The following is a 24,997-nucleotide window of genomic DNA, read 5'->3' on the forward strand; positions in this document are numbered from 1 at the left end:
TCGAGGTTGAGAGATTCCTTACCGTGACAGATACTCGGTAAGTGATTAATAGCATGCTGAACTTTTGCAAACTTGGCGAAACTTTGCTGAGTTATATCTCTGACTAATTGCGCACATAATCCCTTAGACATAAACCGTTGACCAAGTCTGAGACTAGGACTGGATCCAGCCGCATCTAGGCTTCTCTCCGAAGGAGTTTAGAAAGCCAGGGGGTCCAGTCGGAACCTCATGACTCAACAGGAGGGTCTCCTTTGCACACACTCCTTTAGACATAAACTGTTGACCAAGTCTGGGACTAGGACTGGATCCAGCCGTACCTAGGCTCCTCTCTGAAGGAGTTTAGAAAGCAAGAGGGTCCAGTCTGAACCTCGTGACTCAATGGGAGGGTCTCCCTTGTGCGTGCATCTGACCCTGTCCTTCATGCAGTAAATAACTGAGTGAACCTTGCCAATCGAACCTCGTTAAATCGTTCTTATTTACAATTGAACTTTGTTAAGTCGCTATCTTACTTAGGCAATAAATGTAGTGCTGCTTCCCTCTTACAAGTGAAGTGCATCACTCCTTTTGCAATACCAACCCTGCATTCTTCAGCTGCAAAGTTCAGATCTGGATTCATTAATGACTGTGTAGCCTCAGCTTGAATGGGTTCTGGTTGATATTACTGTCAACCAGATATAACTGTATGCTATGAAATGCATCAGGGCTTTTCACCTTCTCCCTCTTTGTTCCCCTTGTCCCCTTCAAGACCCTGGCTAATCTAAACTTGCCAAAACAAAAAGAAATGTTTCAAATCTGTGAAAAAGCTGTCTTAACACCCCATCTCTGACAGTGCCACTTAAGTCTGATGCACCTGGAATTTGCAGAGGGCCTTATAATGAAGAGTTATTAAATTGATTACTGGAAAGGGTTATTGCAAACCCAGGTAAGAGCTGACTTACTGTATAAAACATGAGTGTTTACATCCTGTATATATGCAGCACTACGAGAGTGGATGCATATATGTTATCTATTTCTTTACAATACCAAACACTCACACAAAGAGTTCTGAGAAAACTGACTATAAGAATACACAAACTAAGTGGCAGGTGAAATAGGTGCATTAGATCTCCTTGCTGCCATGGATTTCCTCTCAGAAGGATTACTGGATTAAAATCCTACTGATACAGCTAAATATAATTTTATCAAGCTCAATCCACTGTCCCTGAGAAATCTGAGTTTCTCTACAGGAAAGTGGAGGCTAAAAAAAGATAACTGCACTCAGCAAGAAAACAGAAGCCACAGAGTCATGTGGAAAGAAAGAAAATTTTCAAGACAGTGTAGGAGCTGATACAGCAGATACTTTAAGAGGACTTGTCAGACAAGAGCATACTAAAAATTGCAAAAATGACAAACCAGATCAGGGCTAAGAATACTTGAGCACTGGGGATGCAAAAGAATAAAAATATACTGGTACTTGACAAAGTGCTTTTGTTGAATTTAAAATCCTATAACATCACGTCCTAAATAACTAAATATAATGCAGAAGAGCAGGACTGACATATTTCATAGAAACAAGTTTAGATCTAAAGCAAGGAGGAACATATGTAATGGCACTCTGGAGTGCCAACACTTGTGACAGAACGAGTAGTTCCACAATTCAGATGCTTGTGAAATAAAAATGTGATCTAATGGTGGAAAGATATGTTCAGATTTTTAAGTAAGTCCCGTGAGTGAGTGAAGAAAATTATGGATTACAGTGGAAAAAAGCCATTTCGTAAGGATAGCAGTCTTTGTGAACAAAAGACAATGGGAATTAATGGAAAGTAAATTAGAAAGATGTCAGACACCTACAACATAGCTTTTAGAATCAAACTTAAAATATTGTCCTCTTGCTTCTAATTTCAGTTACTACAACCGTGCTGACTTCAGATCAGAAACTCCAATCATATTAGACGTATAAATAGTCTTAAAGCTTCAAAACATTTATTCTAAAATGACAATACATTACCAAAGTCCATGATAAAGAGAGTACTACTAAACGTTGTCTTCTGTCATGAACAATATGCTCAGAACCACGTAATAAGTCCTTTTTAATTAATGAATAATGTGACAATGCAGATAATTTCTCCAAAACAGAACAGAGTAACTCAATGAGGCATTTACTGTTTCGCTTCTTGGCAAAAAGTGTTCAGTGGCTGTAGAGCTGGTTACTCTAGAAGCAATGCCAACACTCCCCTGTAGAGGGCAACAGAGGACCTCCGTAAATGGTTTGGATTTTTTCGTAGTAAGAAAAGTATAAAAAAGCATTTTAGGTAAACATATAGCTAAAGAAAACATTTGCCATTCTCTTCCCGCCCAATCCCAGCTGCTTTTGTAATTATAACCAACAACTGCATTTCAACTTTTTAAAATAAAATCTTTTTAAGGTGAGAACAAAAACTGCAATTTTCTTTGAGAGATGTGTGAAGCCGAAACATCTCGGAAGAGTAAGCAAGGAACAGCTTTACTCAGGATAGGAAGTTGTTGATATATTTCATATTAATGTTTTCAGTACAAGATTTCTAGTACATTTCTGATCTTTTTTCTGATTTTCTGAGACTAATTAGCTCTCTGTTCCTACAGCTGTTGCAAAAAGTTACGCTATATGCTCCAGATAAACAGGAAAAAAGGGGGAGGGCAGAAGGCTCCCTTGACAGGGCTGCAGAACTCTCACTTTACTTCAGAATCTGCTGTTCCTTTTAGTCTTTGGCTCTGTTTTACCTTACCAGTGGAGTGTCATGTGGTATGTGTTACCACTAGATAATAAGATAATACCTACCAGGATTACAGTGAATAATCTTCTAGTGACTCTGCAAGTATTATCTGTTATCTCAGAGTAATGCAAATTTTCTTATCATTACTTGTTTGTATTCCTATAGCATCTGTGGGCCCCAATCATACCTCAGCAGTTGCTAAAGCTAAGCGCAACCACAAAACAAAAAGCTGTGCCCTTCTGTTGTTCATCTTAAACTCTAAACTACCTTATCATGTTTTCTGAACACACAGCAGAGAACACATGAATTTAGGAAGCAACTGTGAGATGCAGGCCTGCCACGAGCTCCAACACTCCAGCTGGAGGATGTTCATGCCTAGCACTCCCACTTTATCAACAATCTTGCTCACCCTTTCACTGTTCCTTTTGCAAGAGCTGAGCCAGGAAAAAACAGCTGTAGGTAACTGAGATGAAGGGCTTATTTCAATATATTATTACAAATTTTATCCTGCACAGAAGATACAGATTAAATGACCTCAAAGGTCATGTCCACCTATAAATTGCCTGCATCTCTGCTATTTTAAAGAAAAACATATGACCTACTGAAAGACATATTTCAAAGACAGAACAGACCTCCTACTCTTTTATAGAGCAGTTTTCACCTCTACCACTGCATATATATTAAGAGGGATTGATAACTGAGGCTTTCCTACAGGAAGAGGAGTTCTTTCCCTGCTGAGGGCCTCCCTTTGTTTTATACCTAGTCACATGCATGCTTACCAACAGATCTGTTACACAGACACATACAACACAAGCAAACACTTTCCCTAGTGATATCTGTGGTGCCTGTTAGGTGTTTCTTCTGCCTGACAATCCTAATGAGTGAGGTATAAACTCACACCTACTATTCATATATACATACCTATACATATATATACACCTATACCCATACATACCTACTACATACTCATATATCTACTATTCAACAGCATTCTGGGTCCTCAAATCACTTTTCCCCCTGCTATAAGAGGAATCCTTTACAAAATTTCTGTTACATATTCCAGGTTTGCACCACCTATGAAAATTTTATTAACTTTTATTTGACTCAATATAAGCCACATTAACAGAGGCCTATGACTCTCCATAAATTGTTATTGCTGTCTTGGTGTGCACTATGAGCCTCCCCCTTCTAGCACAAATCCAAATACAAAAATACTGTAATGCTAAGAAAGCACTCTAAGGAATAAGGAATAGAAGTTTACTAGTGCCCTGCATGAAAAGGAAAAAAGCATAATATGGAAAAGGGATCAAGCACAGTATGGATTCACAGAATGCCCATTAAGTGATCCAATTCCTGGCTGCCAGCAACTGCCTGGTATCATATTCCTTGTATATCTAAAATTGTGACCCATCCATGAGTGTTTAGCACAACTTTAAGAACTTTCATGGGTTTTTTTGGAGCTCTCAAAATATTAAAGTGCAAAATATAGTCTTTGAAAACAGCTTTAAAAGAACTGCTATCTGTCACAAGGCTAAACATGATCCAAACACGTGAACAGAACTGCTGCTTCCCAAAGCTAGACTCAATCCATTAGATAGATCGCAAATGACCTTATGAATTACAGCTCTACAGTTACAAAGCCCTAGTGTCAAACTCTTGTCAGAGTGAATTATCTCATTCCAGGACCCTTCTTTGGGGACAACTATTGCTTAATTATAGAAGGTTTTATAAAAAGAAATTTTAAATCCTTTCTTTCAAATAATGAAAACAAAATTGTTCTCTGTTCTCTGCAACATTTTATACCTAATTGCTGAGAAGAAAAATGAATCTTCTGTGCCCAGAAATACATACATATATATTTCTACAGAAGTATTAAAAAGTACTGAGGAAATAATACTCAGTCTTTTGATTAACTCACATTATTCAAGGAACAGAATGAAAAGATTGTGAGTGGAATATTAGCCCAAGATAATGGACTCCTAGTGACACTGCTACATAATTGAGGTAGAGCAGATAATACTATGAAAAATAGATTGAGCTAGAGGGTTTATTTTCAGAGTTGGATACATTAATCCTTTGACTGCTATACTGTGTCATTACTTAGCAGGTCAACGCTCAAGGTACCAAATATTTTCTGAATGCACTGACAGCAGTTCCCCTCAGAATAAGTGGAAAGAGAAGATGCTTAGCATCTCCAAAAGTTATTCAGCATTTTACAACTGTTTTCAGTTGTGCCACCTGGCAGATAATAGAAACGTAAGGTATGTATTTATTTTATTTTAAATATGATAACATGGTAGGAAAGCTGCTCATTGTGGTTTTATACTACCAATGACATGCTTAACACTGCACTGAGGGGGAACATTTTGAAAAAAAAAATCCAAAATAATGTTCTTCCTGGCATAATAATTGGAGACCATCTCACTTGTAGAATAATGGGTTTTATTCAGAGAACATTCTACTTCCATTGTTATTATTTTTTTTCACTGACTAAATTATTTAAAGACACACTTAATGATTGTTACAGTGCTTTTATGCTATTCATCACTGAACTGTTTCCAACATTCAGTACAATTTATAGTTTCTACTTGAAGGAATAGTGCTCCTTGAAGGAAAGCTGCTTATAAAAAAAATTAAAATCCAACATCATGAACTTCATTAGCTCCCTCCCAGCTAGGCCTCCCTCCAACTATCCCCCAAAATGTCTTGGTTTTGCCTTTCAGATTATATTGTACTTTTTTTGTTTGTTTTGGAATGATCTTTGAATTCTCTTTCCTACCTCAGCCCATCAGTGTTTCCCAACTTTAAAACAATTATGCTTCCCACAGTTTCCCTTACAGCAGCTTTCTTCTTTTAGCCCCACACTGGTACCCCAGTCTTACCATAAAACATGTCATCAGCCTAAGATTATTTCAGTCTTACATTTCCAGGTATTCTTGAAAGCCATCATCCTGAGTCGTGGTAGGATCTCCTGCAGGTAAGAGGGGCAAGTTCAGAGTCTCCTATCTCCTCCTTTAGGTCCTGCCCCTATGCATGAAGGTGGATGAGAAACTGACCTCATATTGCAGGAGGCACGGAGACACCAAAGTCAGCCTGATATACAGGACTTCTCTCCTTCAAAACTGCTTTAAAGGATTTTCTTTGTGCTGGAAGGAAACAGAACCAGAAAGGGGCTAAGGCTCAGAGTTCTAGCGTCTAGACGACTGTATGTGAACAGACAAAAGTTATTTTGTGGAAAAAATACTGATAATCGTCCAACCTCTCACTTGGATTTTACCGATTACAGCAGGTAGGTCTGCCAGCACCTCCGGCTGTCTCACAGATACAAATACTCAAGGCCCGGAGCTTAGCCGAGGACAGCGCACGACCAGCAGCAAAGCCACCCTGCAGTCTTACGAAGTCTCCTTTGTTCTCCCAGGGCGAAAGCAATGAAAAAACTGCGCACTAGCCGGGAGAGGTGCAGGAAACCTCCACCACCCTGCCCTTCCCCGCCCTCCCCGCTTGGGCAGAGACCGGCCCGAAGCAGCTGCGTGCACCCAGGGGCGAACTAACGGCCAGCGCGAAAGGACAGGGCTGCGGGAGAGTGCGAACTAACGGCCGGCGCGAGGGGGCGGGGCTGCGGGAGAGGGCGAGCTAACGGCCGGCGCGAGGGGGCGGGGCTGCGGGAGGGGGCGAGCTAACGGCCGGCGCTAGGGGGGAGGGGCTGCGGGAGCGGGCACGCGCCGCGGAGAGGCGAAGCCGCGGCGCGCGGGGCGCACGCGACCCCTTGGCGGCGGGGGCGGCCCCGATGCTAATGAGGCACGTGACGGGGCGGTGCGCGCGTGCGCCCGCCGGGCTCGCGGAGGGGGCGCGGCGCGGCGCGGCGGCCGATGAGAGAATCAAGCGGCGACTCTGCGCCGCGGTGGGAGTTGAGCGGGGGGCGCGCGCGTGCGCCAGCGAGCGAGCGAGCGAGCGGGGCCGCGCGCCACGGGCGGAGCGCGGCGGCGAAGGGAGCGCTCCCGGGCGGCGGCGGCGGTCTGCGCCTCGCTTCCCGCCGGCACCGAGGTGAGAGCCCGGCCGCGGGGCTGCGTCCCCGTCCCTCCGGGGGCGCCTCGCCTCCCGCCGGGGACAGCGGCGCGGCGGCGGGAGGGCAGCGGCGGCTCCCGGAGCCCCGCGGGGCGGGGCGGGGCGGGGCTGCGCTGCTCTCGCCCCTGCCGCCGGCGGCGCGGCGGTGCGTGGCGCCCCCGTGGCGGCGGCGCCCCCGTTGCGGTGCGCGCTGGCCGTGCCTCGGAGCCGCTCGGTGCCTAGCGGGGAGCTCCGCGTCCGCACGGGGTCGTTTGTCCTGCTTGAATTCAGCACCGGTAGCAGGCCGCCCCCGAAAAGCGGTGGATTAGCGTGCCCGCTGTAATCACGCTGTCAAGGTGTAGTGGCGTTTTAAAACTTTCTTTTATTTCAGGCCAGTAACACTTTGTAGTGAAGCCATGCATCGTAGCACATTAATAGGACATTTAAGCCTAGTTCATGACAGACTTGCTCTTAATTACCATCCTTGCACCTTCAACCCCCAAGGATTCACAAACCACAACTTGAAAGCGATTGCATTAAGTAACAAATGCAGTTAAAATTTCACTCGTTTGGTTGTCAGTAATCTTCTTCCCCTCACACTGGGAAAGTAATCTCACTGGGCAGTGCCCTGGGGAATGAAGCCTGAATCCCTGTTATTGTAACTGGTCCCTTATTGCTGCTAGCTGTTCTTCTGTATCTTTATAAGCAGGCCTTATAAATGGCTCACTTCCAGAAAGAGTGCACTCACAAGTTGTCTAGCAACATTTTGTTTAACATACTCAATTCATATGTGCCTCAACGTTTGCTTGAAATACAGTCTTCATAAATCATATTTTATAGGGCTGCTGTATAGAACTCATTTCCTAAAAGGAGGAGGAAAGTCATTAATGCATGTGTGTGATTGAAGATGTTTCTAATGTGAGATTTTGCTGCTTGTCTGTTTTGGATCTGAGGACAGGAAGCCTTTTAAAACTGCTATTTTTCCTCTGGAAGTTTTCTTAGCATTAGTTATTTCAATTTAATCACAGCAAATAAAATAGAAATCAGTGCTTGATGCATTAAATATTATGCAGTTGAATCCCTGCTGATGCTTGTTTAATGTCTACCTAATTTTCACAATTTTGAAAAGACAGCAGTTGTTCAAAAGTTGTTCTTCTGTAGCATTATGGGCAGTAGCAGAAATGCATATGGTTCTCTTCTGCTGTTGTCTCTGTCAGGTCTGTTCTTCAGTTAGTAGGAGTTTAATGTTGACATCCCTAAGTACTGGTCTTATGTGGAGAGGAAGGAATGGAAAATAGTATGATTTCAGTTCACTGATGCCTAATATCTTTGGAAAGGGACTCTTTAGAATTCCCTACAAGCTTCTAAGGATGTTTGTTGTTTCATCCATGCACTAACTTTTATCAAAACTCTTAACCTTTGAAATAATCTGTTCTGTGAACATACTGCTTACTATATAGCCCAGCTTTCCACATGCTAATTTAATGCCATTTGTTTCAAAAACTGAAACTAGCTAAGAAGACAGAGATATGTGGTTGTGGTCGTTTGTGGCTTCTTTGCCTCAATTTTTCTGTTGTTGCAGAGTTGTGAAGCTGCTGTAATAAAGTGAATTGTTGAGACTGATATAACTTAGATCTAGCAGTGAATTGATCTCTTTTTTTTCCCCTATTTTGATCGTGGGTCAGGGAAGGAGCTCCTTCTAAACATGCATTCCTGTCAAATTAAAAACTGATATTTCAGAAAATGTCTCTCCAAGTCATGTTTCTTCCCGCAACTGTTAAAGGACCCACAGACTTCTGGGGTATTTGAAACCCAGTGCTTTAAGTGTCATAAACGTGTAAGCTTGTTAGCCTTTACAACATAAAGTTGAATTTTATGACGTTGCAGGAAAAAATGTTGAACTTTTGCACTTCTTATTCATTATTACATAAAGAATTACTGGCGCTTTTTTTGTCTTTGTTTTGACATGACAAAATCAGGTTTTGACTTCCTTGAGATGATGATGTTTCTTCTATCTGACATCAGGCTGACCAACAGAGGAAAGGATTTGAAAAGTTCTGTGTCATAAATTCTGCTTAGCTTTTGTGTCAGTAGATGTATTTCAAGGGTATAATCTAACTCCTGTTTACTTTATTGGGAATTGAATCAGGAAAAAAAGTCAGACTGATGTGCTCCTGTTTTTTCTTCATATAGTATTCTGGCAGGGCTTTACTCTCAAGGAAATGAAAATGCTAAAATCAATAGAAAAAGTTTTTTGGGAAATAAAGTTTCCTGATAATTGCTCTATATCAAATTACTTGCAATAAACCTTTTGGTGGCTATAAATGCTCTGGTGAAATCATCAAGAAGGCTCTTAGGGGATTCAGTACTTGTAAACATACTGTTTATTTTTTGTCTGATCATATGTTCGCAAAGAAATGCTTGTGCAACTTCTTCTATAAGAAACTATGCATATTTTATATTCTGTGAAGTGGTATTCCATCTCTCTCATTACAATAAATTTTTGTGCAGAGCACTTCAGACAAGGTTCAATAAACTGCCAGATCAGTTATTTGGCTTTTATCTCTACGGTGATGACTGTTACACCACCTACCCCTCCCACCTCCACCTGACTTTTGTTTTGTGAAGCTTCAAGGGGTCTTCTAAGGATTTATTCTCTCCACTCCCTCCCCATGCCATGGATTTCTTTCATTCTGCCTGTCAAAAATGTTATCTCATATTAGACTCTTCAACTTCTGTTTCCAAAGAGAAAATAAATTTGATGTAGAAAATACATGCCATCATGTAGTTAAAACTTCCCAATGTGACAAAGCAATTTTTTTTTTTCTTGGTGAGAACCAAACTCTGATGTTGTCAGGTTTGTGATAAAAGCAGAACAACAGCTTTTAGTGTTAAATCATAGAATCATGAAAGAAGACAGAAAAAGGTCTTCTGTAATGAAATAGTGTGAGCTGTTTTTGGGAAACAGAATATTCTTACTGGCAAAATGTGTGGGTTTTTCTTCAGTTGCTTGCAACGTAATAGAAGCAGGACAAGCGCAAAGGTTGATGATGTTGTCCCCAAAAGCTTAATATAGCAATCTTGGTCAGGTATGTTGTGGTTTCTAATGTAATGTGCAGTTAATGAAGATCTTGCTTCTATGGCAGATGGACAGTTGAGGAGGAGGGGAGCAGTAGCTGAAACCTGTTTGAGATGTGTGTTTATGCAGTCCCTGTGTTTACAGGAAATGAAACAGCATAGTTTTAAGCTTCTAGTTCTTCACCTAGGCTGTTTTGGTGAGTTAGTGAGGAAGTAAAGAGTACTACTTCTAAATGTCAAAAGATTCTTTACTGAGTGAACTGTCGTTTTCCCCCTCTCCCATTTTGTGTTTGTACTGGTGTTACTGAATTAATAAAGCTTTTTTATTTTGTTAGACAGCCTTTTCAGTTAACTTTTTTGTTACAAGATATATGTAATTGAATGTAAAATAGCTCAGAAATATGTGTATTTTGAGATATAAGAGGCAATGGGCACGGTCTTAGTGTAAAAACAATTTTTTCCAAAAGACTTTGATTCGTATTAGAGGGCTTTTTCTGGATTTTGCTCAAGTGATTTCTTTTGTTGTTGCCTTGTATTTTGGTTGATATGCTCTCTGTTTAACTTCAGCCTACCAATAATTTCCTTCCTTACCTCTGCTGCTTGCAGCTCTTCCACCAAAACAGAGAAAAGAATCCTGCTCAGAGTTCACAGCAGCAGCAATATAAAGCATCTGTAACCATCCTCCTTCTGTTTAAAGGGTATGAGCAATTATAGAGACTAGTGTGGCTTTACCAAGTTTCCCAGATGGCAGAGGATCTTATTGGAAACCAGAAGGTCCAAAAAAGAAGTTACTTACTTTGAAAAATAAACATTGGCTTTTGTGATCTTGGGAATTAGTAGAGAAAATGTATTGTCGCTGCTTTTCGGACTCACTTCCACCTGGACCTGAAGAATCATTATCATCTGGGAGATGGTTTTATAAATTAACTTCTGGTCAGGGAAATAGTTTCTCCACTTGAAAAATTACATCAGTTAAAAGGCAGTAGAAGCAGCTCTTTGTAGCCTTATCTAAAACCAACACTTGTCCAGCTTATGGTAACAGCAAGTTGTATGCTTTTCCAGTAGTTTGGTCTTAGTTGCCTCATTTTTGTAATTTCATACTATATTAGAGAGACTTGGTAGAGCTTAATGTTTTGAGGATTGACATTGACCTTTAAAAGGAAGGTGTATATGCAGTGTTGAACCTGGTAAAATGTGTGAGTTATGTTTGGGAAACAGTGCTCATAACGGGGCACTGATTAGCAGCAAATACATTAGAAGTGTGTTCAGAGTAACTGGTTTTGGATTGTACACAGTTTAAGTTCAGTGCAGTGTTTTGCTATGTTTGTTATAAAACAAAACATTTTATTCCATCTGTACTCTACAACAGGAAAATCTGTTGCAGATGTAACGTGTATAGTAGCATAAAAAGCTTCCTGAGAGGAGCTGAAAGTGTTTGACAGATGGTAAGAGGCATTTGGGAAGTGAGATCTTGGTTGCGAGGAAGTAGTTTGGACTTCTGGTGTTACGAGATGAATAGATAAACCTTATTTTCTTCTCATTCTTAAGTGGAAATGTGAGTTTCAGTTAGTTTTTTCCCTCACTGCAGTCTGCAGTGTTGACCCTTTATCTGATGAAAACATTAGAGCTGTCTCTCTGAAAGTGCTAAAGGATTCAATGACGTTGAAGCCATACCGGAGAGTGCACATCTGATCTTCCTCTTTCTACTCTCGGCCATTTCCGTTCTTCATGTTCCACTTTAAATTGTTCTTGTTGCATCTAAGCTTGGACTAGTTCATAAGCTTTTATAGGCTATCTGTATGTTTGTATGTGTTCTAGTGCAGTAATCCTGTCACCCAGTGTTTGTATTAAAGTACTGCACAAGATGTTAATATGACTACCCTGTTGAGATAAGGGAAGACAACTTGCTTCTTTTAGAGTTATCTTTTGCTTGCCCGCTGACAAGAAGCCATGGTATTTTGAAGGTTTTTTTTAAGGACCAGCAAATTGCTTTTTAAAAGGCTTGTACTTGAGAGTACAGTTCTATTTTTGGTCTTTTAAATGTCTGAAAAAAATATTTCAATCAAATTAAGTATTGCAACACAACTTATGGAAACATTATATTGCAGGTGAATTTTTTGATTATTGAAAGTTTTTTGCTCTTTAAGGTATTATGCATCAGAAGAATATAGGTTGGTTTTAATATTGATCTAATTAAAGCCCACAGTAAGCTGGTGGTCCAGTAAACTGAGGACGACACGTGACTGTGGTCTGAAATTTATTGCAAGTCCAACACTCTTTCTCAGGAATAGCTTTGATAAATTTAAGAAGATTCCTCACCTCTTCTTCCCTCTCCCTGCCTCAAAAAGTAATAAATTAACACCTGTGAATGACTGACTTGATTTCCAAAGGACAGAGATGACATTGCCAAACTAGGTTTGTCTTGTGCACTTTTTCTAAGTACCCACAGAGGGTCTTAGCTCAGTGGTTGGCATGTTCTGCTTGTTCCTCAAAAACATATTCTTTAGATGTATTTTTTTACAGACAATTTTGAGAGTTAAGATGAACAGTTTATTGCTTATAACCAGATAATATTAAGTAGAAAGAACAGTATATTGCTGGTATGAGAGTTGTGTGATAAGTTCAGTTGCTCTCTCTCTAATTTGTGAATTATTGAAGATTTTTGGCTGTATTCTAAAGGAGAAGTGTGACTGATTTCAAGAATCATGAAACACATCTGCAAAGTATACAGCAAGCTTATTTTGCTGAGATGCAGGGTTTTTTTGCTTGAAATTTTTATTTCCAGGCATTTTTTTCTTACTATTGTCAAGAGATGTAGTGAAAAGGATACATTTACAGACAAAAGTACTTTATTAGGTAAAAGATGGGTAATGCTTGCTTAAGTGTTGCATTGACTGATCTTGTATATTCTTGGTTAACAAATTTGGATGGTATGTTCTTGCATTCTTTGCCTGTTTAAGAAATGTATGATAATGCTGTAAAGCTGTGGTTAAATACTCCTCAAATGGTACTAAAGAAAGAAACATGTTTACTGGAAAGCCTACCTTTCCTTGTCTAGTTGTGAGATAAAGGCTAAGATCAGTCAGTTTGAGGATACGTAGTGACAGATAAAAGCCCTTTTCTGTACTAAATACCCTTCCTTTTCCCCCCTGCCCCCCACCCTGACTGCTGGATGTTAAATTCTGACTGATGTAAATAACCTGCTTATGGGTTACTGGTTTTTTTTTTGCACACAGGCCATAGCATGAGAGGGCATGTTATGCAGTGTTGCAAATGGTCTAAATACTGTAGAATACATGTGAGAAGTCAGGGGAAAAAATACTTTTAGCCATGTGAAGGTTTTGGAATAAATCTCCTGAAGTTTATCAACCCCTACACAACCTGTTCCTTCCATAATTTTCTAGTATAAGGCTGCCTTAGGTACATGCTGGAATATGCTAGCCTGTGCCTTTTTGAACGGGGATGTGTGCAGAAAGGGAGGGGGGGAAGAGTATAGTAGGAGCCTTGTTCTTTGCGTGGTGGCTGCTGATGCCCTAGAAAGGAGTAGAATGAGGCAGTTTGTCCAGAGTAGAGATTTGGCTATGACCTGTTGACCTTTACTCTTCATAAAACAAATAACTGTTCTTAAACATGGAAGGAATAGCTAGGATATTATTTAGGCATTAAAGCAGTGAGTCTGCATAAACTATAGTTCTTTGTTTTGCAACTCTGGGAGTAAAAAACTGTTGCGCCATACTGTACCAGGAGAATGGGTTTACCATTGTTTGTAACTGGAGAACTTTTCCAAAAGAATGACTACAGCCTTAAAACAAATATTTAACATGGCTCTAGAAGATCTCTAGTTTCCTTACTTGCATGATGTTACCTTTTTCTGAAAAGGGCTCTGTTATGAGGTTTTTGGTGTAAGAAGTCTGTCTTGCATAATTGAGAACTCTTGTGATGACTTCCAGTATTTTTTTCCCAGTGGAAAGCAATCACAAGCATAAGTTTATATGTGGCTTGCTGAGAACTGAGCCAGTTTAAATATCCAGTTAGAGCAGTGTAATCCAATATCTAATACAAATGTACAAAATGTTTTGGTTGAAACATATGTAATGTATATAATGTGATGTATATTACTTGGACACGACTCTCTGAATTTGAACCATGTAGCTTTCTGCCCCTCACCCTCACATGTGTAGCATCAAAATGAAATAACTCCTTTGTCTGGTGAATTCATTGCGTATCTCTCTCTTCTTAAATAGTTTACCTTTGACATAGCTCTAGACATGTAGACAGAGCACAGTGCTTCTTGTATAGGGAGACAGCAGTTGTGCCTGTTCCTTGTCTGTATTAACACCCACACTCAGACAATTGAAAGTGAAGCTGCTTTTGTATGTATGCTTTATTAAATGTTGATTCTGTAGCTTACAAATGGAAGCTAAACTAAGCATAGTTGTTAGGCAAGTTGTAGTGTGATTTTTGTGTTAAGAATACCAGTAGAGGCCTGGGAAACTGTTTCAGACTTTGGTTACCTTCTAGTGAAGGGAGCATATAAAGTCAACCAAACATTTTAGAAAGTGGACTTCTTTTCCCCTTTTTTTTAAGAATTCATCTGTCCTTTGCTTAATTAATGCATTTAAAACTTGCTTACATCCAGTAATGTTCTTACAGAGCCACAGAATTTTTGTGCAAAGAAAGGCTATATCAATTTGGCCTCCAGTGTAGCACAGACTTGCTGAAGATTATAATTTCTGCAGGAGAATTAGCTGCGCAAGATGTAACTACTTGATATACTTCCTTTGGCTAAATGTCTTAAGAAGTTCCTATACTGCTGTTTGCTCCATTCTCTTTCCTTTTTCCTTGAAGGGGATTTAAACCAAAAAAAAAAATCCCAGACAGGATCATTTAAGTATGAGCCTGTTGAACAGCACCGCAAGCTAGATGTTGCCACAATGGAAGGGGTGGTGAAATGTGGCAAGGAGAGTGGAAGCAAGAGCTTGGCAGAGCTTGATAGGAACTTCTAAGCCAGTTTTGATGCTAAAAGAAATACTTTTTTAAAGCCACAATTTAAAAAGACACACTATCTAGCTTTAAGCTAAGAGTTTTGTATTTTGTCATGGCAGGTTATTCTGCTGTTTTTGTGCATTGTTAGAGCTCAGTTTAGTCAAAATCTGTGTGTTTTGTTTGTTTGTTGTTTGCTTCAGCCTCCAACTGCTGTATCTCTACCTTTTTGTTTTTTCCTGTTAAATCCGAAATACCCTCTCCTCTGAGACCTATTCCTGGACAGCTCCTGGAAGACTGAGGTTGTCATCTCCTTGGTGTAGTGAGTCAAGCATCTTTTCACTAGAAAAGATATTTTATAAATCTTTGATTTGTTCTTGTCGCTTCTTGACCTAGTCTGGCTTACTAATTTGTGTACTCTTCTTGTTTTTTGTTTTAAGTGGAAGCCATGTTTTTTGCAAATGGCTTCACTAAAGCTCTAGAATCAAGTGATACTAATCCTTTTCCATGATTAATGCTCTCTTTGTTAATACATAGAGATCAGGCTTGCCTCTCAGCAACAATTTATAATATCCATGTTGGTTTTCTTATCATGAATTGTAGGTCTGTTACAGTGTTTGTTTTCCAAGAAAGTATCATTTCTTGTGATCAAGACTGTAAATCACACTTAAAATGCATAACTTTGCCTAGAAAGGGGTATTCCTGAATGCAGTGTCAGGTGTCTTCAAAATGACTCTCAATCACTTATCATTGCACCAGGTTTAATTGTTAAGACTAGTGGGGCAAGTTTCACTTTTCGCTATTTCTGCAGGGTATTTCAAATTATCCATTGTAGGCCTATTTGTCTCTTCTCATGAAATAGGTTCCTTTTGATATCACTTTATTGGATAAGGTCAGAACATGTATGCTTTTAGTCTGTGTTTTTCAGCAGACTTAATGAAGTACAAAGCAGATACAATCCTTGGGTAGCAGAATGATTAAATGTTTAAAACTGGTCTTTGAAAACTTAAGAGCTTGAATTGATATCACCTCAAAAATTTTTTGTTGAGTAGCAAGCCTTTAATAACTTTAAATCAATATGGTCTCTTAAAAGAAGATTTTGCAGCCCAGCCCAACACAGTTGGAAATATGAAGTCATTTCTTGTAATGGTATAACATTTTTCAACTGAGTACTGAATCTGCATTTGGATTCAGGTATCATCATTATCATTCAGATGATTATCTGTTGTTAGAAGATGATAAACACTAAACTTTGGCAAAAAGTGTCTATGGGAGAGTTTATAAATCGGAGTATACAGTAGCCAGTTCTGATATGTGCACTAGCATCCTTTGAAGGCATTTGAACAATACTAAACATTTCAAAATCGCCTGAATATGTTATCTCCTCTTCTGATATAAGATGGTACTAGAAAATAAAAGCCTCTTGTAATTACAGAAAATTCAGCTGCTGCTGTGTGGTGGGTTTTTTTTTTCTTTTTTTTTTCCTTTCTGCCCTTAGGTTGCTAAATCGTGCTCCTCACTAGCTGCAGGAATTTTCAGACCTGTGGGAAGTGCAAAAATAATTGATACTGAATATGGTATCTTTATATTGTTCTTAAGAAAGGTTCCAGGCTTGAAGGTTGAGAATCTAGTCAAATATTTTGAAATCTCTCATTTAATATTTTGGGGATGAAGCATTGTCTTGAATTTACCTGCGGTCTGAAGTGTAGGAAGGTGTGTGTATGTGTGGTTTTTGTTTTGTTTTTTAATTCCTTGTGCATGACTTAAGCTTTCTTTGGGTTCTTCACAGCTTTAGGATTTTGCTTTGCTGTAATGCATGTTAGTACCTTTTCTGTCTAGCACTGTCAAGCCGATGTAGTATTTTTAAAAGTGCTGTATGATCACATATTGTAAAAGAATCTACAATCTTTCTGAGGTAAGATGATTTAGCCTTGTCTCTCACCATCTAACTTGCCACATTAAATGGAAGTTTTTGTAGGTATTGCATATTTTGAAGACATTGCAGGCCTTCTGTAAATATAGGGAAAGATGAAAAAGAAATATGAACCTCTTCTATATGAAGCTGAAGGTTGATGGACCTTGCTTTTGGGATATTGCTAAGAACTTCATGGATTTTTTTTGTTGTTGTTGTCTTTGTACCATATATTTCATATGTTGGACAAATTTATTGACACAGGTTACATATAGACCACATTCTAGTTCTATTCTGACAGTATTTCCAAGGCTGATCTTTCACTATTCACACCTGATTTAAAAAGTAGGTGTATGTTTACCCTGTAGTCTTTAGAAGAGTTATCTTCTGGTGTTTCCATCGATTAAAAATTGTGACGGAGGAAAAAATTTAGCTTATAAAACAGCACTCAGTATATATCTACATTAGCCTGTTTTGTACCTGTTTGGTAGTGCTGCTGCTAGGAGGATTTTAACGTAACACAGTCTGTTTTTGTCTCAAGTGCCAATTTTGTTACTGTTGTAGTTCAGAGGCAGTATCTACATCTTTTGAAAAACCTGTCTGTATGATTTCTTTCAACCCCATAGTATGCTTTATAACAGTGCTTTATATTAATAAAAATATCTAGTATAGTGAATGAACTAGAAATGTGTATTCAAATAATTTTAGCTTAGTTTATTATCTAAAGTAGATGCCGATCTTCTTTACAGATGTTTTTGCAGGTTCTGACATCTCACAAAAGGCTTTGTTCTGTTTACTGCAGTTGATTATAGCCTGTGTAATAAAAGCAACATAGCTAAGTTTATTGCAGATATCTGACCATATAAGGGTTATGATCCATTTAATTTAGTTTGTGTGATGGAAACTGATCTGTCAGAAGAATTTTTCCGATAAATAAAATTCCCAAAGTGTGAAGGTGGCTTTGTTCCTTTTTAAAAAAAAAAAAAAAAAAAGGAATATCAAAAATATGATGTCAGATCAATATTAGGGTAGAACACTAAAAGATAATAAATTTCTATAGTAGAGGCCTGTTAAAGTTACTGGTTTCAGTATATGCCATACTTTATTGCAGCAAAAACTCTATTAGGTCTAGACTGTCTGTGTTGATTAGTGGGCGCATACACAGTCTAGATTCTATTCAAGAAGGAAGAGGCTTTGTTTCATGTACTGGCTTATAATGAAATAATTTGGTAACTAATCATCTTTTGTTCTGTGTAAGCTTTTGGCTTGTACAGAAAGTAAGGTTACTCTGGCTTAATTTTTTCACAAAAGACTTAAAAATAAATTACCTTATAAATGCTCTTTAATGAGAAAGGTAGGGACGCTATCTTTCATCTTCCACAAAACCTTCTCAAAATCTGGTAGTTTTTGAGTTGTTTGGGGAAAAAAGACTAACGCCAATGTTACCCTGTTTTTCCACAAGTGTTTGAAGTTGCTGTTCTACTGTTCTTGGTGGACTGAGTAACTTCAAAAGTGTTCACTTCAAACAGTTGAAACACACTGATTTTATTAGTACATAGTTCATGTGTAAATATAAAATACAATATCCAAAGGCATTAGAATGATGTGTGGAATGGTAACAAAGGGAAGTTTGAACTTTTCTAGTATAGTAGTGAATGTAAGAAACTTAAGTGGTATTGAGTCAAAATATTAACATGACAAAAATGATAAGAATTGAAGACTAAGAGTGGCACAGCTGTTGTTCCATTTAACAAACATATTATCACTAATCTTTAATTACCACTATGTTTAATCAAGTCTAGGGGAAATAACACTTCTGTAGTAGTTGAAGCAGAGTTAAAAATAAATAAAATGCTTGAAACAGTGATCTGTTGATGACTCAACAGGTAGTATGATTGGGAGACGTGCAGGGGAAAAATTCTATAGACTTGGTGGGTCAGAAACAGGCATGGACTTGATGTGAATTCATCGTTTAATAGCTTGGTCTCTTTTCATCTGACAGTGACACATTGAGGTATTGTATGTCAGCTGAGCTCTGGTAACTTTCTTTGTGCTATAAACCATTGGGTTCAACTAGCCTCTGTGGGCTAGTCACATCCGCTATACAGCCACCATACATTTATTCTCAGCATAATGAACTGTGTTTTATCTAAGTTTTGATAATATATGTTAAATTTTGCTAGTGTGAACTATACAATTGAATAACTGATTATGCTCCAGTGGAAGTTAATGTAGGAATAACCTTTGGAAAGGGAAAAGAGGTCTGTGCATCAGAAAGAAAAGTCATTTTCATCTTCCTTTAGCCGAGACTTAAGGTCAATAAGGAGAAACATCAGGAGCAATAGCAGTGTTTAGACCTATGTGTTTTCCAGCTTTCCAGACACCAAACATATCAGTAATTCTCAAGATGTGCATTCTTTATTATTTCTAATGAGGAGAGCATACAATGCTGCGTATTTCTCTCCGTGGGATTACCTCCTTTCTGATCAGATTCCTTTACAATTTATGGAAGCTATGGTAATGCGGAAGAAGGGGGAAGAAAGAGGATTGGGGAAGGCTATAAAACCCTTACCTGAAGTAGTGGGTTTGTTTAACTTACTGTGATTGAACATCTGACTGTGCTGCTTGATAGTGTGAATCTGTAGCTGGCGTTTAACATACTTAAGGTGGAAGTAGTGTATATGGTGCTAGTGGAAGGTCGTTTTTTTAAGTGAAGAAGACACATGTAATTTTTCTGAGCAGTAGATGCATGTACATTTAATGGAATCTTCTCCCTCAATGCTGAGGTAGCTTTTTTGCTTCTTCCTTTCTTCTACGTAAATGGGATGTTGAGGGCCTTTTGCATGTTAGTTTTATTGAGGAAAAACATTTGGGATTATGGTTTTCTTTTTCTTGTGATTTATGACCTGTCTACATTTGCCTGCATTTCCAGCTAATCTGCCTGTTCTCATTTCCCTGGTTATTTGTCATCTTTCTCCTCCCTTGTTCTCTTACACAGATCATGGCTAACTTGCTGCAGGGAATTTCCTGTCTCATTTTTTTGTCACTTGAGGCACCATATGACTAATCGTGGCTTTAGCTATTTTCAGAAGATTATGATTTTAGAAGAGGGCATGATTATAACCCTCCAGATAGCTCAGACACTGTGGAGGATGACTAATTTTTTTTGAAAGCGATATGCTTGCAGGTGGAGTAGACTGTGGTCTGTATGCATACCTTAGGACACGGACACATCACCTGCATAGTATCTGCTGTACTGCAAGGACTTGCTATACCTGTAGAGCATAGTGTGTGGGTGGGTGTGGGTGCATCTATTTGAGTGTATAAAAAAAAATTTGAGATAGTAATATACTACAAGCACATAACTTCCTCTAAACTGCTACCTGAGAGTCCTCAATATAAAACTTTCTCAGCTAGGTTTTCAGTTTAACATCTCAGTAGGGGGTAAATGTAACCTGAAGTCCTTGTATTGTTTGCAGCCTCTTTTAGAAAGAGAGGCTATTGTATGGATAAGCAGAGCAACTTCATGTGATCTTTATGATGCAAATTGTAGACTTTGAAGATGACTCTTTGCTTTGATTAGTCTGTCTTTTTTTTTTTTCTAATTTCTAAATTAAGTCTGTACAATACATTAGAAGAATTTGCAATTCTAAGACAGTAATTCTGGCTTCAGAATTTACACTAAAGATTTTTCTGTATTGTTCTTTATGATCTATGGGAGCCTGAAGGATTCATGTAACAATACATATTTCCTGTACTGAGAGTAATGATTTGTAATGTTTCTTTTGTGATCAAATGAGAATCTCAGTGTTAATTAAAATGTAGTCTTAATGATATATTCAGAGAGCTGATACTTGTTTCAGTTTTGTTACATAAGCCAAATTAGGGGCCCCAAATGTTATCTACCTATAAAGATTTATTAACAAAAAAACCCTAGCAAAAACATCAGTACTCTGATTCTAGCTTTCAGATAAAATTGTGATTATAGTTAGCTGTCACTGGCTTATTCTGCCTTGCAGAAGGGAGTGGATAAATTTTAATGCAACAGCTATTTTTAAATATCAGCAATGGAAAAATCAGTAGTATTTTAATGGGGAAAAAACGGGTTTAGAGGCTGTCATATTTACAAGTAAAAGCAACCTCCCCTGAACAAATGCAGGTTCTATCCTGTTCTAGAGTTGGATACACCTATTTGAATAACACACAAGACTAATGAATATAAGGGGAGGTTTTAAACCAGATTTTTAGAAATCGCCCACTAGAAAGAACGTACTCCTATTACGAAAAAGATTTCTTTTGCTTGACGATGGCACACTGAGGCAAGAAGCACTGATTAGAAAGCTCAATAGCAGCTAATCAAGGTAGAAAACAGAATGGAGAACAATAAGCTGTCATATAACATTAGAGAAGAACTTCCAAAATAGGAATCTGGTACCAGGTCTGTACCATGCCAGCTACTTGAATTAAATATTAACTAATGTATATTTACTGTCAATGCTTTAAAGAAGTCAGACTGTATAAGCAGGGAAGATGCTTGCTGAATACCAGAGTTCATTATGGAAAGGTGCTTGATATTCTCCTCCAAGCATAACAGACTATTTCCTTTTAAGCTTAATTGGTTCCTTTCAGTGTCACCAACTCCATTTGGTTCTATCTTGGAATAGAAAAACATTCTTTCTTTTTATGTAAACTAAGAGCTAGTGTCAGAAAGTGAGTGCGTGTGTGTGTTGTTTTTATTTATTTTTATTTTTTTAATTCTAAAAGGCATCTGTTCTGGTCACTGTCCCTTCAGATCATAGGTTATAAATAATGCTTGATGTCTTAATAGATAAGTTCGTATTGAATTAAAACAAGTTTTAGCTCTTTCTTTCCTGTGTTTTGCTATATATGTAGTATTTGTGTTTAGTCAGCTTTAAAAAGCTGTCCTTGTATGTCTTGTTGTTGATTTCTGCTTTCTTCCCTAGCAGAGCTTTGACTTACATCACAAGAAAGATTCAAGATTTGGTACTTTGTCACTATTTTCAAGCATAATAAATTAGTAAATGTATATTGTTGCATATATTGAATATAAATAGTTACTTTTTGTAAATAAAGACCAAAACATAATTTTTATTCAAAAATTGTGAATATTTTGTTAATTATCAAATGATAATTGATTCCTGTTTATGAAATGAAGTATAACTACAAAATAAGAAAACTGATTGCTTTTTGCTTATCTTAAGCCACTTTCCCTTTTGGTTGACAGATTTTTCTTTTTGTAGATACCACACATTTATGAAAAGGCCTTGTGTTATCTTGCACTGTAAATATACTGAAATTACATTCTTTGTATTAATTGTCATATAAGCAGCACAGAAGGAATTGATAGGTGAGCAGAATAAGGCAAATGTTAACATTCAGTTGCTGTGTTCTGTGAATGCTTCCAGGTTTCACCTGTGGAGTCTTTCATTTGAAAAGAGAAGAAACAAATTAATACTTATCTTTATGTCCTAAATAAATTAGATGTCTGCCAACAGAAAGCTCAGGAAAAATATATTACAAGTGTTGCTAATTTATCTTCCTTCATTGTAATTCTTCTTAGTTCCTTTCCATGGATGTATTTCTGAACTTTCACAGTATCTTATACAGAATATAATAAAGTCCTCCTTCCTCTTATTGCATATGCAAGAGTTCTTTATGCTTTTGTAATTCTTAACATCTTGTCAGTTCTTGTGCTGTTAGCAGTTAAAAATCATGTTTTTTTTGTCTAATACATTTCTTTTTCTGGGTCTGAACTATTCAGCAGAACTGACTGCTGGGCGTCAGGTTATCAAAGATTCAGCAGAAAAGCTATTCTACTGTATGGGTTAGTCTGCTTCTGCAAAAACAGGCTGGTAACTTTTCTGTAACACCATGGTCACTTGGTATAGCGGAGTAGGAGTGGAAGGCTTAGACGTCTTGAATCTCTGGCTCTTTTCTTCTTTGCTTTTATTTTAAATTTCAGGAAGCTATGACTTGCTGCGTCTTAAGTAAATAATGTAAAGGGTAACTTGATTGTGTTTTGTTATCATGAACTATAGAGAAAATGTTTTTTGTTTTTTTTTATTCTGAATATGGAATATTGTCTGGCAGCTGACCTTTTGTGAAATTGGTACGTATAAAAACGTTCTTACTGGCAGTCACAGCAAAGGAGGGGGAAGCTGGAGTCATGGAGACCTGCCATTACTATCAGTGTATAGCGTCCAGAAGTGAGAGTTGAAATTTGAGATGTGACAGACTTGCACTATTATTCATTGTAGATATTTGGGGATGGGGAGGTTGAAAAGGAATGCTTACACTTCCACTATTAACAACTGATTTTAGTTTTTGAGTGGGTTTTTTTTGTTTGTTTGCTTGATTGATTTTTGCTATTAGTTCCTTGTAGGTGATTAATACATCGACTGCTTTTTTTTGTCAGGTGTTTCTGTCTTAAAAATTTAGACTCGAAACTTAGGTTGTTTCTTTTCGCAACATGGGTTCCATTTGTTGTGACTCATAATTCTTAAGCGTGTTGAAGGAAGTAAATACAGTGGCCTATTTTGAGTTTATTGGAAGTAAGCTCTTGACTCTTAGAATCATTAGAATATAGTTTAGTGCCTTGATAGAGGTGATGTTTGGATTTGTCTAACCATCTGTCTGTGAATGCTGGGAGGGAGGGAAGGAAGAGAATTTGTTTTGTCAGAGAGCAGCTGGAGTTTTCGTTACTTTAACTTGCTATAAACTAATCTTCTGCAGCCTGCATTGTGTATTCCAGGGCAGGGCAGTCCAGATAGCAGAAATGGAAAGTAATTTCTAAAAAGAGCAAGTTTCATATCAGTGAAAACTTGGAAAAAGTCTTGAGAGAAGGAAAGGGTTTTAACTTGCAGTCCTAAAGTCCTCATTGAATCTTTTGTTCTTTGGGTTCACGTGTGCCCCCCCCCCCCCCCCCGCCAAAATCAAGGAAGGACTTGAGTCTTGGAGAGAAGAGATCTGAGGTCTTTAATACAATCACTTAAGGGTGTAGTAAATAGAAATGTCCCAACTTCAGTCTGCATTTGTTTTATTTTCTTTTTCTAAAAAAAAAAACCAACAAAAAAAACAAAAACCCCCAAAAACTTCACTTCCACCTCAGTTGTCCTGTTGTAACCATCTTTTAGACTATTGTTGTGTTTCATTAACTCACTGTTTCAATTATACTAGTCAGGCACTTTATTAAATGTGTTTTCTCCCTCCCAGCTTTACTCTTGGGTTCCTTCTTTGATAAAAACATTACGATACTCAGCATGACACACAGCTTCCTTGCCTTCCCATTTTTTTCTCTAGATCATCAGTCTTCAGCACCACTCACCTCCCTTTCTCTTCTTTCACTTAAGTGTGTAGTAGCCTATTTGTTCTTCTTCTTGGCTGCTGTTCTGCCTGTCTTAGCAACTCACAACTCAGTGGTATTCTTTATGTGCTTCTACTTTTCTTTGTCCTCTGTCTGGAGGAAAGCGCATGTGTTCATTGATTTGTTTGATTTGTTCTCATCAACCTAGATGCTTCTTTTGCTGTTGCTAAATTTTAAGTGTCTCTGCTTGAAGCCTGTGCTTAGCAATCTTTGCTGCTTACCTTGCATTGCAAAGACCATGCTATTGTAACACTGTGCAAGAAACTGCAGTGGGGTGCTTATGTCAGCAAGAGTCTTTCCTCTCCCCAGCCAAATTACTACAAACATGAGCTGTACAAGCAAAACTAGTAATGCTCTGCTTCTCCCAGTGTATATATAGCATCCAGGGGGGTTGTTATCAGCATACATTTATTTGCTAGGAGCAGAACACTTCTATAAGCCTTACTATTGATAGTCTGGCAGAATGCAATGATATAGATCTGTTCTCCATTGCAGCTATGGACTTTGATGCTGTTATGCTTGCTGACTTAAGGAAGATGCTGTTGTGACTTGGCTTTTGCTCCTCCTTCATCAGCATCTCTGCCATTTCATGCCTCTTGTGGTTCCCTGCAATCATTTTGCTTAGTAGAGATGACAGTAATTTTGATCTTAAGAGAATCAGGCCGTCCTTTTCTGTAGGAAATGGAAATGCTTGTAACTTATGAATTCTGACTTGTGAGCATTATGATAAGCTTGTATACTGAGTCCTGTGAGAATCTCTTTGAGCCAATATATCACCTCGCTTGAGATGTATATAACGAAGCTGACAACTCAGAGAAAATTTTCAGCTGGGGGAGTGCAAGCATGGGAATTGCTGAAGATGTG

General features: G+C 38.4%; 1 protein-coding gene and 1 long non-coding RNA gene across 5 annotated transcripts in view; one reads left to right on the forward strand and one right to left on the reverse strand.

Annotated features, from left to right (window-relative positions):
* Nucleotides 1-1,956: 1,956 nt before the first annotated feature.
* On the reverse strand, nucleotides 1,957-6,357 carry LOC106488481 (uncharacterized). 3 transcript variants are annotated; one of them, XR_001293189.2, is made up of 4 exons: nucleotides 5,999-6,357; nucleotides 5,789-5,878; nucleotides 5,615-5,703; nucleotides 1,957-2,214 (listed from the first exon to the last, which is right to left on the reverse strand). It is a non-coding gene; the product is annotated as an uncharacterized lncRNA (long non-coding RNA). The 3 variants fall into 3 exon arrangements; XR_001293188.2 differs by having other exon boundaries at nucleotides 5,992-6,357; XR_001293187.2 differs by having other exon boundaries at nucleotides 6,010-6,356.
* A 335-nt stretch (nucleotides 6,358-6,692) lies between these two features.
* OSBPL8 (oxysterol binding protein like 8) overlaps nucleotides 6,693-24,997 on the forward strand; it is a 101,650-nt gene continuing 83,345 nt past the window's right edge. For both annotated transcript variants that reach the window (XM_067313082.1, XM_067313090.1), the window contains exon 1: nucleotides 6,693-6,776. The gene's annotated coding sequence lies outside the window, so the exon portion shown is untranslated. The remainder of the gene's footprint in view (nucleotides 6,777-24,997) is intronic.

Source organism: Apteryx mantelli, chromosome 1 (genome assembly GCF_036417845.1).
Source record: "Apteryx mantelli isolate bAptMan1 chromosome 1, bAptMan1.hap1, whole genome shotgun sequence".
NCBI classification, from domain to species: Eukaryota; Metazoa; Chordata; class Aves; order Apterygiformes; family Apterygidae; genus Apteryx; species Apteryx mantelli.